Here is a 21,609-nt window from a genome sequence, read left to right as displayed (position 1 = left end):
CTTCAGCTCCACCTATTTTCTCTTCTTCCAGAGATGCTAGAACCCAGAGTATTTCCTTGAACTCTTGTATTTTCTCTCCAGTCAACTTTTAGGTCTTCATCCTGGTCTTGGTTGACCTTAGAATCTTCTCTGACCATAGCTTGCAGCTGATTCTGGCAACCAGTGATTTATGCTGTGAGCCAACTGTTTCACCGGGGATGACTTTGTAAAAACTAATTCTACCCCAGTGCCCTTTCCTTACTAGGAGGAAGTCTACCTGAGTTACATGTTGGCTATTCTTGTAGGTGATCTTGTAACTGTTTCTTTTGCTGAACCATGTGCTGGCCACCATCAAGCTATATGCCAGACAGATAAATTTCCCCAAGTTGTTCTTTCTGCTCCTCCCATGTGGACTCAGGCAGTCCTCACATTGTGCTGTGTTTGTCTGTCCCCCTTCTCAATACCACATATATTGTCCTGTTTTTTCGAGTAGATCCTGACAACTGCTACCTGAATGCAGTCTTTTCCTTGCTATCCCAAATCTACTGTGGGCATAGACTGAGATTATGAATACTGCATATCCTTACACTGGGGTTTGATTGCCATGCATCAGTCATTAATTCTGATGACATCCCTCACTGTCTTCTGACGCCTATCCCCACACTCACCACAGTTCTGTCCTCCTCCTCAGTAGTAGATTCTGGATCCCAAACTACATGGCTTTGCTGCACTACAGGCGGTCCAGCCTCCCTCTAAACATCATGTCATCCACTACCATGCTCTACCCTATCAGTGAACCTACACTGAGTGTATCAATCCTTAGCTCCTGTTTGGCAGATTGATTGATTTTACATCCAGCTTTTGCTCAATAGAGTTATCTCAGGTAACCCAAGCTAAGCAGCTGCACACCAGCTAGACAGTAATTTGTTGACCCAGGGCTGCTAGGCCTTATGGCAGGTACACACTGACTGATTGGGGCACATAGACCCCCCCTCCTACCATTAGCATGGGTCAAAATAAGCCAGGTCCTTAAACGACTTATCACTGGCAAATACCCAATCACCTAAAGCCAGTTTTTACATTGGGTGGCACACCTTCTGTGATCTGCATTCTCATATCTAGATTATATTGCACATCACAGTTGATGCACAGAGCAGTTGGCCTGCACAACTCTTTCCCCAAAAGGCACCATATAAGGTATGTGCTGCTGCCCACAACTCCATTCTTTGGGTTACTAACAGTGTCCCTCTTGCTAAATTATTATAAAAGTACTGGTTTGATTAAATACTAAAATACATAAACAAATACATCTTGTTATTAGACAAACACAACACTGCCCAACATTCAGCACTATAACTGCCCTATGCAGTCTAAACAACCGATTTCTTTCAATATGGAAAATGGCTTTCTATCCACTGATATTCCTGGATCTCAAAAGTACACTTGAAAGCATCTAACTTCAAAAATTAAGCAGCCTCAAAAAGAAGTGCACAAAGTAGTACAATGATCTGCTAGCGATCTTTCTGAAAGAAATTTTGTAGTTCATGCCAGCAACACACACAAGCACAGAGATAGACACACACACAGACTTAGGTTCAACTGCTAAAGCAGTTTAGGTCAGTGCTGGACCCACAACTAATCTGCCTTCATTGATAACCCAGCATCAGCTCCATCCTATTTGCAGATTATATTGTACTCAGTAGGGCACATAAAACAGTCTCCACCTTGAATAAGCTGCTTCAGAAAGATCTCTGCATGATATGGAACTGGCTTAGCCGTAATATTCTGGCCATTAATACACAAAAATCCACAGTTACTAAGAATATGACAAAGACTAGCCTCTTCCAATCAATTCAACAATAAAAGACCTTGATGAAATTCCACACCCTCTCACACAGTATCATAGATATCTGGTTGTGCTCTTAGAACAAATGGTTCTTAAAAAAACAGTTAACAGTAAGCAGATAAAGTACTAAGTCCGGGCGGCCACAGTGGTGCAGCGGTTAGCGTTGCTGCCTCACAGCAAGAGGTTCTCTGGTTCGATTCTCGGATGGGGTGGCTTCTGTGCAGAGTCTGCATGTCCTCCCTGTGGTCGCGTGGGTTTCCTCCGGGTGCTCTGGTTTCCTCCCACATCCCAAAGACATGCTGTAGGTGGATTGGACACTCTAAATTGGCCCTAGGTGTGAGTGCGTGCATGTGTGTGCCTTCTGTGGAAGGTTGGGCACCAGGCTGGCAACTCGACACTGTAAAACTCCACTGCCAATCATGAGCAGACAGGTGATCTGCTGTGGCGACCCCTAACTGGAAAAAGCCGAAAGAAGAAGAAGAAGAAGATAAAGTACTAAGTCCACTAAAAATGTACTATATTTGTCCTCCTAACTGTAGGAGGAAAATTATCAATAGCAATAGCTGTTTGACTACCCAGACTGGAATATGCCCATGCTATAATCATCTAGAATCACTCTCAAAATACTTTAATGCAGATAGCTGTAAACAAAATACTAAGGTTTATTCACTTATCAAACAGCACAGGACATCACTGTGAGACCATACAAAGATCCAAATGGACACTACAGAGGCAAGGACACTGTTCCTTCTTAACATCCTAACTTCCAAATTACTGAGTGAAAAATACAGTCCGCCTCTAAAAAATAAGCTGCATTCCATTCAAGATTAGAAGTCAAGAAGGTATCTTGCTAAACCATAACAGTAATCCAAAAAGCCTATAAAACTGACCTGCCTCCTGGAACATGCTGCTCCACTAATTACAACTGCAAATAATCTGAATTCTTTTAGCACATCTAGTTATCCATTTGAGGTGTGGCTGCTTTAATGATCCTGAGTAGTGTAAGCTCACCACATAAGCTACAAGCTATCAAAGTGAACATATCACTGTAATATACAACAGTATCATCTAGCACAGCAACACTGCCTGATTATCATCGTTTTAGACTGCATGCACCTTAAGCACTGGATTTCTGTATTTTTGGTTATTATTCTAAACATTTAGTAAAAGCTTTTGCTATCACTTGAAATTTTGTCAAAAAATGCGTGACTATCACTATCTATCAACTGTAATATCTACAAATGTGTGTGCAATTAAGTATATTGACTGCACAAATATGTATGTGTATCTATCTATCCATCTATATCCATCTATATCCTATCAGTTGATCGAGTTTTTAGAAACTCGAGACCACATAACTGAGTTTTTGAAAACTCAAAGCTTTTAAATGGAGATTGTGGCACAGTGAGAATCCTGAACTTTACCCTTTTTTTACTGCAGTGTGATCTCAGATTTGGTATACATAATTTTCAGGGGGTGTAGGGGGCTTGCCCCCCTGCATAAATGTAAAAAAAGTAGATTTTTGTGTTTTTTTTTTTTTTTTTTTTTTTTTTGATTTTTGAGTTTTTGAAAACTCAATCATATGGTCTTGTCTGTATGAATTTCAGGTTTCTGAACATAGATCTCTCTCTCTCTCTCTCTCTATATATATATATATATATATATATATATATATATATATATATATATATATATACACACACACACACACACACACACACATGTATATGTACACACACATATATATATATATACATATATATATATATATATATATATATATATATATATATATATATATATACATATATATGTAAGTGGAAGTGATAGTTTGCAATGACGAATCCTATTGTTGTTGTTCTACTTATTTGTTAAAAGGTATGTGAAACATTAAGAGAGTGGGAAGGTAAAGGTAAAATATGAGAAATGAGAAATAAAGAAGGAAGGCAAAGAAGTTAGACAATGTTTTTATGACAATAAAGGAACTGTTTATGAAGATTATCTAAAAAGACAAAAGAGGAAAATTATATGAATATATCATGGAACATTACCTTTACTGTGAAATATGGATAGTTGATGGAGAAAATACAAAGAAGGAAAGGCTGGAATATATGAATCAAATAATACCATGTACATGGGATGTGATTTGGCAATTTGTTTTATAAAAAAATTGGGGAGAAAGACAAAAGTATAGCACATCAGCAGAAATGAAAGGCTCAAAAAAGTGTGTGTAAGAAAAATGATAAGCATATTGAGCATGCATTTAAATGTAAAAAAAATCACAAAGGATATTTTGTCAAAAAGATAAGGTTAGCAGTACAAAGTTTCTTATCAATAGATAAGGTGACGAGGATAGGGAGAAAAGTGGGGGAATTAGGGAAGGTACAAAGAAGTTTAGAGTTGCAAGTAAAAAATCTCTGTGTTAGGTCAGATAATAATATTAAGATAATAAAATTATTACAATTTTGCAGATAGATTAAACAGAAAAAAAGTATTGTATGTTTTTAGTCAAAGAGAAAAAATGAATGGAAGAATACTATATTGGGGCAAAGTGAGTGTTTTTGTACTAAATGGTATTTAAAAGTAAATATGTAATTTTATTTAATGCTCTGTACAAGTATGTGTTATTATTTTTAATATATGTAGTTCTTTCCCTTCTAGCTTCCTGTAAGAGGGGAGAAATCCATCATGGTAGATCTTGTTTTGGTGGAAGCAGCCAGGGAGAGTTTGGTTTTGATGTTCAGTTACAAATATGAGTTTTAGCAGACAGAGCCGGATCATAGTTAAATGGGGCAGTAGGCAGGGTAATGCATCGGGCCCCTCCCACAGCAGCCCACCCCCATGCACCTATTCAAGTTTCCCAATACTTGGCCATTACTCCTCAATTATCATAAACACTGTTCAAACCTGTCAGTCTGCATAATATTTTGTTCTTTACTTCTACAATGATTACAGATATTTGGATTTAATTTAAAACTTTTATTTCAGGTTTTATAGCAGAAACACTGACAGCCATTTGCTAAACAAAACAATACAGTCTCACAATGAAAACAGACTTAGCATGAGCAGTAAACTTCTGCCCTTGAAACTTATATTCATTGGAATGGCAGTCAAACCCACAATCAAAGAAAAATGCATCTGGCCAGTGGTGAATAAAATTTAACTTTGGGCTGTTTTCAAACCATAGGCCTCTTGAACACATTTTTAGGACCATGCATACATGCATGTGTTTTTTGATTCACATCCATGATTGTATTAAACTATATGCCTAATATAGCATCACTTGTTAGTGTGTGTTTTAAATTTGTAGTTTTGAACATTTTTTCCAGTAAGCAATGAAACAAAACATAAGAAGCAATAATGACAAAACTCCCAATTTCAGAACATTTCAACAATAAAAGGCCACTCATACTTCTATCATTACAATCCATCAGTATCAGTCAATATGCACAAACTCTGCAAAAGTAAAAGTCATCTAAATAATTCCACATTAGTAACTGTTGATGTGCTGCATACCACTGTAAAAACATGTCTTTTGTAATTTGTGTGTATACTGATCATGTATAAATAACTAAATGTATCTGTAATTTTTCTATGTGAAGCTTTTCTCTCCGGGCCTCTGCTGAAAAAGGGCCTTTTTGGCTCAGTCAGACACCCCCGGTTAACAACTGTAAAATAAATAAAGTAGCTGCTGGCAAACAACTTTATATGTCAGTGTTTCATCTAAAAATTCAGTGCCTGTTGCCCTTGAAGAATAAATTGCCTTGTATATGTTAAAAACATCAGTAAACTGTTAATACTGCATTACAGAATGGCTGGCAAATTGACAACATGTTCATAGTTACTGGGCATCTCATCCAAAGGAGGACACACTCAGGAGTACAACACTCCCTCACCCCCTTAAAGTGCATCATCGACATGGTGTGGTTGAAGAAATCACAGCCCTCTGCCCCAAAGGAAAGTATGCTACATGTTGGGCTACTAATACTTCTTTCAAATCCTATAGCACAAATGCTGACAGCCATTTGCTAAACAAAATAGTTATACATTAAAAACAGACAGCATAAGCAACAGTAAACTTCCTTGAAAATGAACTGAAACTCATATACCTTGAAAAGGCACTGAGACGTTAATTCCTTGAAAATGCACTGAAGCTCACATCCTTGTAAATACACCCCAATGAAGGTAGTTGGTATAGAGGATCAAGGCTCCTGTCTCCTGTAAGCAAGGTACAAGGTTTGAGCCTGAGCAAGTTATTTAAGCAACCTGCCATCCATAACTGGAGTTTTACAACAGCAGCCAGTTCCAAATGAAAGTGATTGTACAGCCTAAGGATTTGTTACAGGACACTAAAGGAAAGTCAAATGCAGGCTTTTTTTTCTTTTTTTCCCCCACTTGTTGCTTCTGAAACTGCTGTTAAGTTAGACAAAACAAGGACAGTGTCTGTATTCTATGCTTGACTGGGAAGCTATGAAAGTACGCCAGGCAGCACAATGCCAGGGCACTTCTATGGTCTAGGCTTGTAAAGGCTCCAGGGCCATTAGCCTAGTACACACCTATGAACACAGTGGCCCAGGGGCTTATAAATGGAACAGATTCATATACTGCAGGAGTTCATTAATCTGGGATTTCCCACATTTGGGTACAAAATGTAGCATCTCTGAGGTATCACTAAATAATGGAACCTTCAATGCCTGACAAGTATTATGTTTTCAGACTTCTATCTGACACAGTGGGGGCTTCAGAATGCATATATATATATATATATATATATATATATATATATATATATATATATATAAAAAGAGAGAGAGATATAGATATGAAGATATATCTTATAAAGATATATATATATATGTGTGTGTGTGTGTGTGTTTGTGTGTGTGTGTGTGTGTGTGTGTGTGTGTGTGTATATATATATATATATATATATATATATATATATATATATATATATATATATATATATATATATATATATATATATATATATATATATGGGTCTATATTAGAAGCCCAAAGATCCATTTGAGCAAATCGGAATTGAGCGGTACATATAGCACGAAGTACGGTACTGAATGTCCAAAACCGCGAAACACGAAATGTTGAATTGTCATGGTTGGTACATCTGCAGTATAGCTCCGTAAGGTAAGTGTGCAATAGTTACGGACCTTAAGGTTAGGGGGCGGGTTAAGGTAAGTGCATAGATAGGTAATGTATGTAAGTTTTAGTGTTGGGTTAGAAATAGGGTTTTATTAAGTGTATGTGTGAGGATTATTTGTTTTGTTTGGGTATATGTCTGTAGGGTAAGTGTGCGATAGTTACGGACCTTAGGGTTAGGGTGCAAGTTAAGGTAAGTGCATCAATAGGTAATGTATGTTAGGTTTAGTGTAGGGTTAGAAGTAGAGTTTTGTTAAGTGTATGTGTGTAGATTATTTGATTTGTTTGGGTATATGTCTGTAGGGTAAGTGTGCGATAGTTACAGACCTTAGGGTTAGGGTGTGGGTTAAGGTAGGTGCACAAATAGTAATGTATGTAAGGTTTAATGTAGGGTTAGAAGTAGGGTTTGGTTAGTGCATGTATGTGTTTTATTTATTATGTTTGGGTACGTAGTATGTAGAGCGCGGTGGTGTTGGCCGACTATGACAAGTCGAGATTTTAAATTTTGCAATTTAGGGGGTTCGGCGTATTTGTGGTTTCTGCTATGCATGTCGGTGTTGTGGTATTCGCTCAGTCGGGTTTTTGGTTTCCTAATATAGACCCTATATATATATATATATATATATATATATATATATATATAGGCACTTCAGAATGCATATATATATATATGTATGCATGTCTGTGTGTGTGTGTTGTCACCCATATATATATATATATATATATATATATATATATATATATATATATATGTGTGTATATATGTAGATATTGAGTACAATATGAGTTTTGAGACCCTGACCTCTCTAGAATATATTTGGGATTTGCATTATCATTGTAAAGGTGCATACACATGGAAAGACTTTGCTGCTGCAAAATTTACTAAGCATCAAATGCAATCCATTTATGCAGAGTTCGGGATTGGTTGCATTCCAATGTATGGCCTGTTGGTTATGTTGCAGCATCACTGTATGGTTATTTCAGGCTCTGATATAGTCCTGTATGAGCTGGGGATTTGAAATGGAGCTTAAAAGGCTCACGTGCAGGTAACAAACCCAGACTCTGGTTTTCAGCATTCACCCAATGTTATTTATGTATGGTAAGCCGGAAAGTTGTTGTTTTAATGCAAGGAATCCTGAGCAATGTTATTATTAGTGATTAAGGAGGTAATGCACGATGTTCAATGATTTCAGGCACCAGATGAGGGGATTTTGACCATGGGATGATTTCTGAGTAGAACAGCAATGAACTGGGGAAACAGGAATGGTGCATAAATAACTGCAACAACTATAGAGAAACAAACTCCTATGGCCTGGTGATTGAAACACATATACATGGGATGTCTGCTGAAGGAGATCTCTCCTAAGCAGGCAGTCAAGGTGATCACATAAAATTAAGTGCAAGACTGACTTGAAGATAATCGTTGCCATGTCTGCTATCTGTTCATATGATGTTTGTGTGAACATTGTTAGTTCCCCTAATACTTTGGAAAAGCAGAAGCATTAATGGGGGAAGATGTATTGGAGAAGATGATAATAACATTTTAGCATTGCCTTTGTATAAGATCACAGACTTCAATGTTTAAAAGATGTTATAAGGTTTAAATCAAGGTGGGGGTGTCCAGAACTTGATGTTATGGGGAATATGTGTATGTGTATAGCTTTATTTAATGAATCTTGGAAAATTTTTACATGTAGGAATGTAAACAGGGATTTATGAATTAGAGTGTAAGGGGTTCTGGCTTTCTAAGTATGTATGTGGTTTATCAACATCAGTGTCAATCATCAAAGCTACAGTTTAATACCGTATAATTTGACCTTATCCATGTGGAGCATTCCCAACATTATTCCTTGGAGACTTTAACTGTGATACAGAGATCCCATTTAGATGGGGTAAGAGTCATGCAAATACTATAAGCTACTCACTTCATGGTGCTTTATTCAGTGATGGTGCTCTTACAAGGATGTACATGCCAGATGGATTTCTTAGGAACATGCAGTGATTGCATTATTGTGTTTGGTGAATTTAAGCTTCTTGGTGGTAAGACTGTTAACTTTCCACAGTCAGACCATTTCTGTATTTCAGCATTGATTGTCAGGCTGTATCTTATCAGGGGACTATGGTACTGGAGATGCAAAGGGTTAACTGTGGAGAGTTTTGGCACTGAATTCCTTTATGAAGAGGCAATGGCAAGGGTAAGTTGGTACACTTTGCTGGAGAATAGTGGCTGGGGTTTAAGGAGAGGTTACATGCAGCCTTTGAGTAAAGGTCAAGGGCCTTTGAGTAAAGGTCAAGGAAGAAGGATTATTCACATTCATAGCACTACTAGTATTTGTAGAGGAAGGGGTGTTTCCTTTCTGAATGGAAGTTGCTACTGTTAGAAAGTACCCTACTTTCTGACATCCCAATCAAGGAAAGTTATTGTAATTAATGTCTTCATCTCTTGAATAGAACCTAATATTGCACTTAGCACAGAAAGTAAGACACTATATTTTATATATTTAGCTAGTAGAGAGGATATCACTACCTCATGCTTCAAAATTCAGATGATTGCCTGTATCAAGAAGAGCAGCCTTTATTCTCAACTCCATGACTTTCATACTATTCAATAATGTCCAGTACTAAAAACAAACTTAAGGTAAAACCTTCCTATTTTTTGTGCAGTCTAGATGGTCTTTTTCTCTGTAGACCTTCATTTTATCCTGATATTGAATGAGCATTTTCAAAAATAGCACCTGCCAGATGGACAATCTATTGCTCAGGACATCAGAAATTGCAACAACTACCAATTATTTAGAAAGTTACTTAAGGAAGATATAACAAAAACCTGTAGATGCAAATGCTTCAAGATTATAGCTAATCTCCTACTCTTAACTCATCTGTGTACCATAATGACTAAGCCTGATATCTGTATTCATTACTGTATATAGCACACCTTATACACTACCTTGAATTGTGTCAATTTTCCTGTTATATATATTCTTTGGATGTAAATCTTTCTTTTTCGTAGTTTTTAGATTTGTTTTTATAGCCCTCCTTTGTCCTATATACTTGTTGAATAATTAATTGTGTGCTCCTTATATTATTGTTGCATATACTATGTGTTTTATAGCTTCATGGCTAGCTATTCAGTCTGAAGACCAGTTTAATACAGTATATTTGAACTTAATGTGAAATATTCCCAACATAGACACACTTTCCCTCCAGTCTTAGGGTAGACCGGGGAGAATTTGAGGCTGCTTATCCAAACACATAGGTTTACATTGAAAGTGGCAAGGATGCCACTCTGTTTAATATGTACTAGACATTTGACCCCCAAGTCATGACTGAAAATGATTTTCAGACTAGTTCACTTACCCAGTTAACAAACACAAACAAAGAAATAAATACACTGCAACACAGCTTATGATTAATGCAGTATGTTTAATATAGGCTCTACATGCTATTTTATGCAACACCCTCATTTGGGTATCTCAGAATAGCACTTATCACAGAATAGGGCTAAGTTGCTAACAATGTGTATCTCATTTGTAGTGAACAATACAACTTCAAATGGTGTTTTTTGCAGTCATTTTAAAATGCTATCTTTCCATTACAATAAAATGCAAAGGAAATACATATATCCACTCAAAATGTGTTTCCCTGTTCATTATGAGTTAATATCGGCTGTATAAAACAGTGTTACTTTAACTGTTTATTACACAAAAATAGTGTCACAGACAGTACTATATTGCATTTCTAAACAATTCTTAGCATAATAATCTCAATATAACCACCAGTTGCTATTATAATACAAAAGCCTATCAGACATATAAATTTAAATACCCCTACCTTTGAAAACATATCTCTGAGTACTGTTACCAAGAATAGAAAAGAATATCCCTGAATGTGCTCACAAATCAGTGTTTGTCAGCCTGTTACAAATTAAACAAATTATTCAATGATAACTCTAAATATGTATTATTTAAAATGTGCTGGAATCATTGTTTTCTTTTTACTAGTTAACAAAAAAGACTTTTCTAAATATCCAATAATCATAAATAGATGACATTAAAAATAATGCCACACAACACCAAGGACAACAATTAAATTATAAACTGTGGCACATAAGAAAGCTAGATAATGCATGAATGCTATGACAGATGGAAATAATAATCAGCAGTTTCAAGAATCAATTAATATGATATACTACTAGGTGTACTGATGGATGACAGTGATGCAAATGAATGGGGAAGAAATCCTTACAGACTTCTTAATAAAAAACATGAATTCTAATATACAGTCTAACTCTACAATGATACTTAATTTAAAACCAACATAACAAAACAAATTACTGCTCTGATTATATAGTACCAAAACAGGAAGATTAAAAATTTACAAAAAAGAAAACTGTAGCCTTATATCTGTAAACACTATACTATATGACAAATCCAAGAATCTATACTAGGATCATTTAGTAAACCATTTCTAAAGAATGCTGAACTTAAAAACCTCAGTATCAACATTCACTTTTGCATCCTTTTTACTTACTATTATAATTCCAAAAAACATGTTCTCAAGATTAAGTGTCAGTACTCAAACCCATGAATGCATAATCATGAATATTGTTACTGAGAATACATGGAAGGTATGTCTGTCTGCACTCAAAGTAATATTTTATCCTGATACAAAGTATGCCACTTGCATTATAACAGCTGTAAGCATTTATTATTTCAAATCCACAGAACCCTTTTTTAGCATTTAATAAAAAATTTTTCTAAAAAAATATTCAGTATCCACAAACTGGGGTTATCTCACAGAATATCATGATGCAGGAATAGCTCACATTATAACTAAAATATAATTTATTGTGAAGCATTTACCAGTCTGTAAATCTGGATGTATTGTAAACACTACCCTCTAAGTATATGAATACCTAGCAAACCTTTATTTCCCTTTTAAAATATATAAATGCTATAAAAATTATTCTTCACTCCTACACTTCATGTAATTATGTACCCTCTCTTCATATATCTTATATTTCATTTGCCTTTTATGGGTATTTATATAACAACCACCAAAGAAAACTCTAACTCCATTTTTCTATCAGTTCTCGTCAGTTTCCTTCCAATAGCATTAACGTCTTCTAATACATTATTCGGCACATCTGAAAAATCTATGCTACCACATCCTCATGCCATGCTGTCTTATTTTCTTCAAATCAGTTATAAAAACTGTTAGAATTCAATGTCCACTTTTCTAATTTTTTTCTTAACTCTCCTTTTTTAAACACTAACCATGCATCTTCCTATATTTCCCCATGTTGTCATTTTCCAGTTATTTTATACTTAATATTCTGTACATTTCCTAACCCCCTCCTCTTTCTGCTTACAACATTCACTTGAAAAGGTTGCCTCTAATGAAACATACTACATACTAGGTAGCAGTGTATATAAACCTTCTTTATTTTCCTTCATATACATTGTACTCCCATGACTGTAGCTATCTTATAGTCCCACTCCACTCAGTAATTAATGAACACTTAGACAGTCTTAAACAGTGTGACCCTCTTGTCCTTAACTACTGCAGTTTTCAAGAAAAATCTGGATAATTCTCAAGAGTATCTCACTAAACAAATAAATGCATGTTTGTAAAATATATATAAATATTCCTTTTACCATCCCTTAAAGCATTTGTACACATTTTTATGTTTAGAGGTTGGGGGTTGGCATAATGTTTACCTCACACATACAAGGTACAGGGTTTAATTCACACCTTTGATGAAAATTGGCTAGGCTTAAAATGGCTCACAAGGGTAGCTAGCCTAGTAATTACCTATGAACCTATAAAAGGTACTTTAAAATTATCTAGCCCATATTAATAATTATCTGGTGGGTTTTTGGCTAGGCTTGTAATGATCTGCAGACCGACTGACTAGCCATTAACTATGAACATATGATGCACTTCTATACAGTTTTCAATTGAAAAAGATTAAAGATGTATCACTGATGTTATGAAAAGCAATTGAAGTACTCTTTCAAATAAGAAATTTTAAAACTGTTACCTTTAAGTCAGTTAATAAAAAAATGATTGGCAAATTATACTATTTATTTGTAAACCATTCCAAATAGTAAAAACTCTACCACATTAATTACCTTTTGACCCCCCCCCTCAAAAAAAGTCAAAGTCTTAAATATGGAACTATCCAAAATAAGCTAGTAACCTTTGTTGCTAAGTAATAACCCTTCAAAATGTTTGTGATATCTAACTTTAACACCATTGAACCTACAAGAAAGGTATTTTCTAAAATTAACCAGGCTTCTCAATTATAAATAATGGATCACCACAGACTGAAAAGCCCTTTATAAATTGAGAGATTCAGCCTAACAAAAAATGGAAACAACTCTCTTATTTAGAGAACAGTGATAAATTCATTACCCTAAGAAACTTCACCAAAAATAAAAAAAATAAAAAAATAAAAGTAAAATGCCCATCATAAAAACAACTAAAATGAGACAATATTCTAATCACTGGGAATCTCTCCATCTTGAGCTTCCTCAAGGATTTTCCATACTCCCCCATCCCACTTACTAATAATAATAGTCTCCAATCAGACCACTCTCTATACACACACCCTTTCTACTTCTAAACAAGCTATTCCAAAGACATTGAAAAACTATAGTGACAATACACAGGTTTCTCACATTTGCAAAGAACACACCCTACTCCCTATTCATCAAACCAAAAACTCCTATCTCCCTACAAGCAAAATAGCAGGAAAAATGTGAATATAAAAGTAAATCCCATTTTCAAAGAATCCAAACCTGAAAACAGGCCAAAGTGTCCTACCCTATCACTACCTTTAGCCTTCAGGTTCATACTTACTGCACTGTACACCCAACAGTCACTAAGGTAATCTGAGAAGTTCAAAGGTGCATAGGTATATACTAGACTAAGAACCACCATGGCCATTTATAAGCCTAGCCATGCATATGAATCCAGTTTTGTACCTATGCATTATGAACTTTTATTAGGAGGGGCTATATTAGTTAGGAAGTTTATAGAGGTTATGTGGAAGGGATATGTTAGTTAGGCATTACTGTCTGCATCTAGCTATCTATCTATCGGAGACATGGATACTAGATCCATATATATCAACCTCTTAGAGCAATAAATCTGGACAAAGACATAAATAAAAGTGGGATAAAGGCCCAAAATAGGGATATTTTTTAAATATTGCTGTTACAAAGTTGATAGAATAGCAAGTTTTGCATTAGCATGAATTTTCTGAAGGGTATAAAGTCTGAAACTCAATTGACTGTCATTATTTTCTAACTTTAGTCTTTAACAATTTGCCACTAATTTGCCAGAAAACCACAAATTTATGAAAAAAACAGACCAAATATATGAAGCAAAAATCTGGACATTCTGCAAAACTCTGTACAGTTGAGAGGTATGAGTCTAGATCCAGGGTGAGTTTCTCATTTCCTATCCATTGGTCAATTTTATACTTAAATAAGGTTAGGAATGGACTCTGCTTCACGTGGATGGTGGGGGGTGGGCTGACAAGACCATAGGGATCATCTGAGACTTGTATCTGTCTTGCCAACATGTCATATTTATGTCACAAGCAAAATTTAAATCCTAGGATTGAGTGGTTCTGATGCTGTTCATTTTATGGATGTGCAAATAATCTATTAGAGCTGGATCCAATGATGCCTTGCATGGTAGGCATAGATTGTCTCTCAGTAACCTATAGGAGACCAAGTATAGAAATAGGGCCTTAAGGTGATCCATATAGGACAATGTGTTTATACCCTGATTCTCCTGGTAAGGAACCTTTCTGGGTGTTCCAACTGTTGCAAATGTCTGGTCAGGTACATGCTTATTACTTATAATTTGGGCAACATAGAATGATTTTCTTACTACCTTGGCCACGTGTTGGTCAAAGTCCAGATTAATGTCTACATATGCTCCCAGATCCCTTGCTACCAGGTTAACTCTTAGGGGCGTAATATTGATGGATTAATCAGCCCGGGTAGCAGTTTTACCGAAAGGCACTATAATGCATTTCTTGGCATTGAGTTTTAATTCATAACTTTGGCACCAGTCATATGTCTGTGTTAGAATGTCTTTTAAGATGTTAGTGTCATGGTGGGAATCTATGATAGCTCCCAATGTGCAGTCATCTGAAAACCTAGTCAGCCAAGGCCCTTCACATTAGCCTTTACCTATGAGAAGTAGATGCCAAATAGGTGCGGTCCCAGCAAAGTACCTCACTGGTGACCGGTCTCCTAATGGAGGTGATATTACCAATCCTGACTTCCTAGGTCCTGTCTGTGAGCCACCTGGCAGTGCAGTAAGTTATGTAGGGTTTTTTTTCCAGTTCAGTGAGTTTGTCAACTATACCTGAGTGAGGCATTATTTTGAATGCCTTAGCCAGGTTCAGATAGGCAGTATGCACTGTTTTCACCTCATCCATTGCCTTGGTGACTGTCTCAAAGAAGTCCATCAGGTTTAGAAGGCATGACTTTCCATTGACAAAACCAAACTGGGATGGGTCCAGTGTCTGAAGATTGCCTATGTCTTTGCTGATCATTTCCATGATAAATCATTGTACGGCTTTGGATATTAGATTAGTCAGACTAGTAGGTCTGTAGTTTACAGGGTCAGTTAATGGTCCACATTTGTGAAGTGGGAAAATATTTGCAGCCCTCCATTTTCATGGTACAAAACCTGTTTTGAGGCTATAGTTGAAAAGTGACTCAAGTGGTCCTGGTAAGTCATGTTCTGAGTTATATAGGAGGCATCCTGGGATATTGTTGGGGCCCATTGAGGCTGTGTTTTCAGCCTTAGTGAGTGCTGCCAGGACCTCCTCCCTGTTAATAATTGTGGGTGGTTATGCTAGTAGGTATTTCACTGGGGGAGACAAGAGGGGAGTAAGGGGGTGAAGTTTGAGCTGAATTTGTCAGTCAACAAAGTCGTTATATCACTCTGCTCAGTGAAGATGGCACCATTGACCATCAGGTCAGCACAGTGATGTGCATTGCCATTCAGGCTTTGGACATAGCGTTAGAAGATCTTGTGGTTGCCTTTAGCCTGTGAGGCTATCTTGATTTCATAACTTGCCTTGTTGGACTTAATTAGTGTACTTAGTTTCCTGTTTAGTTTAATTGGAAAGCTCCTGTCATTATGGGAGTTGCTCTTCCTGATTTTAGCCTTGACTTTTTTCCTTTTGCAATATACTCTATTAGGGTTAAGATTATACCAATGTGGTTTGTTTTTAGAATTTGTTTTGGGCTTACTTTTAGTAAGTTTTACTGTCTATGGCCTCTCCACCCCCCACCCCATGCATACATATTTTTTAGCCAAATTTCTAAAAACATAGCAATGCTAAATGCACCTCAGATGGTAATATTCCTTTAGTGATGTCCTCTAACAGGCAAGTTGCACATTTTTAGTGCTTCATAGTTAATAAAACTGCAGTACAGTCCAGTAAGCTAAAATGTTACAGCTTCAATGCTAAAAGGGAACATGACCTCAAGTACTGCAATATTTGTAAGCACAGAGTTCCTAATATTTCTTACCAGAATTAAGGACTTCTCAAACTTCTAATAGAGTGCATCTTAAATAAACTCCACCTTTAAAAATAAGATGTTCTTCCTTTTCTAAGGAGCTCAGAGTCCTATGGATTACTGTTAGTATTGCAGTTGTATGGTTTGTTGTGATACTATACAGTTTGTTGATGGCAGCACTTCGAGAATATACATAAAAGTAATGTGTTCTCTCCATGCATGAAGCATGTCAACATTAAATGGAGAGAAGGCCCATGTGTGTGCATGATCTGACATTAGAATGATTAATTTTTATAAACTGCATAAAATGGTATGCACAGCATCTGTACATCACTGTACACTATGTATCACTGTGCACTCTATTTACATTATGACTTCATAAAGTGGTATGTACAACATCTATACATCAATGAACAGTATGTTTTATGTCAGGACTACATACAGTGGTATGCACATCCACACATCACTGAGCACTATGCTTATGTCAGGACTGCAAAAAGTGATATGTACAGCATCCATACATCCCTGTACACTATATATCATTGTGCACTATGTTTATGTCAGAACTACATAAGGTGGTATGCACAACATTGATAAATCAATGCGCAATATGTTTATGTCAGAACTGCATAAAGTGGTTCGCACAACATCTACATATCACTGCACACTATGTATATGTCAGGACTATATACAGAGGTATGCACAAAATCTAGACATCAGTGGACAATCAAAATGTTTATGTCAGGACAAAGGGATATCCACAACATCTATACACCATTGACCACTACTTTTATATCAAGACTGCATACAGAGGAATGCACAACATTGATACATTATTGTACACTATGATTATGTCAGGACTGCATGAAGTAGTTTGCAAAATATTGATACATCATTACACATTATTTTTATAGGTTCATAGGTGTGTACTAGGCTAATGGCCCTGGAGCCTTTACAAGCCTATCCCATAGGATTACCCTGGCATTGTGCCACCCGACCTTAGTTCCCAGTGCCTCTGTCGAGAAGAGCCACTGGAGTGATCCCTGGGGTGAATTTTCTATTTCCCATCCACTCATCAAGATTTCTCTTGAAGAGGGGCAGTGAGATGCTCTGTTTGACATGTATGGGAAGTCTATTCCATAGCATGGGCAGTCTCTGGGTTATGAACCTGTCCCTCCAGCTTGTTCTGTTGATTGTGGAACATGTGGTGTGGAGGGATTGGGATTTCTTTAGATGTAGCTATTGTAACAGAGCTGGGTCAGACATGGCTTTGTAACTCAAGCAGAGATCGCCTCTAAGTAGGTGATATGAGACAGAGAATAGTTGGAGTTTTTTGAGTCAGTATTGCATACAGACAGTGGTATGCGTAATGACCATATATCACTGTGCTTGCTATTTATGTTCCCTAGTCCATTTTTCCTGGTGCTTTCAGAACACATCCTATTTCTCTAATAGTATTCCACTAGTATGTCAAAAGAACCAAGGTATACCACTGCACCTTTGTTTCCATGCCTCACTCAAGAATGTAGTTCCTAAACAGGAGTAATCTGTTTTGTGAATAAGCCTAGAGAGCATGTGGCAGAATCAGTGAGATGGAATCAAACTTGCAGTCCTATAAAGTGATGTTATAAAAATATAATATAAAAAATAAATAAACACAGAGCTTTAATTACTCATCAGTAGACTAAGGAGCTTAGAGTACATATCATCAGATATCAGTGATTAACCAAACAAGATGTACACTATAGGGTGTTCTAAGACATGCGGCTACCATGATATCCATAACAAAATATATAGGCCTTTAACGAAAACTCTATGGCAATTTACTTCAGTTATGAAATGAGCTTCTGTTATAAAATCTTAAAATTTTTAACTAATATAAAGGATGGCATCCTTTCTATTTTCAAAGACGTATACTTGTCATCTGTAAATCTTTTAGAAACTGCAAAAATTACTTGCAGTTAATGTAGTATCAATTTATTTTTAGGAATCGACTACTTTTACTTAGCATTGACATTATTAATTTTATTAGTCAGGGTAATGTTTCTTTTGCAGTAAACCAAATGTTCAAATTCCAACAGCAGTGATTTCCTTGATATGGAACCTTCAATAAACTAAAAATAATAAGAACTACATAGACAGATTAAGTGTTTTCTCTGAACTCAAAATACCTGCATAGGCAGCAGTAAACTACTTGAAAATTTGTTTCTTGTTCTGAGATGCAGTTTTCTTGCTTCAGATATATTTATATTTAGGAGGATATAGAGGCTTTGATCATGGTCTGTTAAACTATCATCTCATTTATTTGAAATGAAAACTGTGTGATTGTTAACCATTATTACAGAAGTGTCCTTCATATGGATTATAACAAAATGTAGTTGTGATGTTAGCCATTCGGTTGATCAAGTTACATTTTTTGAGACGATAATATCTGTAAAACCTGACCAACCAGGAGTTTGTGGCTCTTCTGTGTAGGTTATTTTAAATAAAGGACTTGAGAAAGCAAACTTCCCTGCATTTAAAAGTATGGGGACTTGCATCACACATCACCCAGAGACTAAGAATGTTATCATTTTTAAGTTTCACAGAAATGGCCTTCCAACGAAATGCAGGTTAATTAAATAACAGCCTGTTATACTGCAATGCGTGGACCACACTGCTTATAATGCAATTACCTCATCAGTTTATACATGTTAAATCGAAGTCTCAATAAATCTACTTGGTCACCGAGAGTGGCTCTGATTCCAAGCTTCGAGGTCTCATGTGAGTAATTCTGTGTGGTATCTTATTACGGTATACATGACCCCTGGGTTAGGTGGCACTCAGTCTATATCATTTCTCAAGTTTTCTTTCATGACATGAAACCGCATCTATTAACTGCTGAAGGGGATGATGATGCTATTATGAATACTATCCTCACCGTTATTTATTATCTTGTAAACAGACACAATATATATGCTACCCAGATCTTCAAAACAGTTAACCACTGCTGGAGTAAAGAGAAAAAATGTTCATGGCAACACAAATAATATAAGGGATAAATGAAAATAATAAGTAGTCACTTGTATTCTAATGAGAAATCAGAGAATACGGGAAACATTGCTTAAATAATGATCTCTTTAATTCAATAAAATTTAGTGTGAGAGCCTAGGTAAATGCATTTATAAATCCCTTCATTAAAGCAAGAAAAATGCATGACGGTGACAAAAGAAAAAAAGGATGGAAGCAGAAGGTGAAATGCTTCTGACAGAAGCTTGAATATGGCATTTGTTAACTGGAACACACACGCTCCATTCAGCATGTCTCAGAAACAGGGTCATACTTTACCATGTGCGGTTTGAGTCTCAGCCACCCATGAAGAAAACTCAGATGTGGTACTCACAGGCTGAGAAGAATAGACTTCTTGTAGCAAAGTAAAAAGAAATAGCCACTCATTTGTTTGGTTCACAATAAATAAAGCTGTGGAGACAAGCCACCTGAACAGTGTTGGATTTTAAGAAGACTAACAGTGACTTGATGCAATAGTACTTTAGGATGAATTGGAATTTGGTGCAAAGGAAACAGTTTATTAAGTAAAACGATAAAATAAAATGATGAAAGGCCATTGTATTTGCCAGAATTGGAGGAAATTAATGCAAGGTAACAAAAAAACAGAATCTAAAAACAGAATAAGATACAGTGGGACTAGGAGATAAAAATAATTTAAACAGAAGTGGGAGAAGCAATCAGTACAGTAAAAGGTCAAAATCCCAAACTGAGGAAAGTATTAATCAGTCTGTTCAGCAAGGATAAATATCTTATTGATTTGCTACCTTTACAGTAGCAGACACGATGCAAGAAACATGACAGACCATCAGTATATGCTCAGCGGTTAGAAAGGTGATAATATCTCATATAAATGAAAAAAATACTAAATACAGAGTGCAGTGCTAGATCAGTACAGGATCCAAGGCAGCACAAATTCACAGAAGGAAGATCGCTCAGACTCCGGCTAACAAGCATGTGAATGTTAAATTATGTAACACTCGTGCCTGAAGATATGAATAATAATTCTACATGACTACAGATTCTAAGACAGAACAAATTCTCATAAGGAAGACCATTTGAGGCTGAGCTAACAAGCATGTGAATGTTAAATTACATGATACACATACATGGTGATGTGAATAACAACTGTGTTCTGCTGATACCAGAATATATGTAAATGTAAATTATTTTATTACAAAATATGGAATGCATTGCTTATAAATTATTTGCTATCTTTGATTCATTTATTTGTTGAAAGGCTGGAGAAATGAGTTACCAAAGTTTGGTGAAATAGACTTATGAAGTAAAATAACAATGTAAGTCTTCTAACTTGTTTTTATTATTTGTAGTATGTCACAGTATTCATGACATTTCTGAAACTAAAGGGGGGACTTTAATAAAGTCTACATGTTGTTTTTTACCATGTAGGCATCGCACCACTCTGCTTACATGAAAACAAGCAGGTTTTAGATTCAGTAAACCTTGATGAGTGGCATGCACGCACACGCCAGTACGGGAAGTTCCATGGCATGCAAATCACCTCATAAGCAGGTGAATCACATACAAATGAGTCAGGTAGAGCAATCCAGCAAGCAGATAGTCAGCTGTTCAGACCCCGTGTCTGTATCCCTAGTGTACATGGAAAAAATTCATGTACAGGAGTGTAGAAAGAAAAAAGGGGCTGTAAAATTGTAGATATATAGTTTCATAGGTGTATACTAGACTAATGGCCCTGGAGCCTTTACAAGCCTAGCCCATAGGATTACCCTGGCACCGTGCCACCCGACCTTAGTTCCCAGTGCCTCTGTCAAGTAGAGCCACTGGAGTGATCCCCGGGGTGAATTTTCTATTTCCCATCCACTCATCAAGATTTGTCTTGAAGAGGGCCAGTGAGGCACTCCGCTTGACATGTATGGGAAGTCTATTCCATAGCATGGGCAATCTCTGGGTTATGAACCTGTCCCTCCAGCTTGTTCTGTTGATTGTGGCAATGAAGTTGAGGTCTCTGGAGCATGTAGTGCGGAGGGATTGGGATTCCTTTAG

Source organism: Protopterus annectens, chromosome 14.part0, assembly GCF_019279795.1.
Source record: "Protopterus annectens isolate FY-2018-M chromosome 14.part0, PAN1.0, whole genome shotgun sequence".
NCBI lineage: Eukaryota > Metazoa > Chordata > Ceratodontiformes > Protopteridae > Protopterus > Protopterus annectens.
This window is presented reverse-complemented; position numbering follows the sequence as displayed.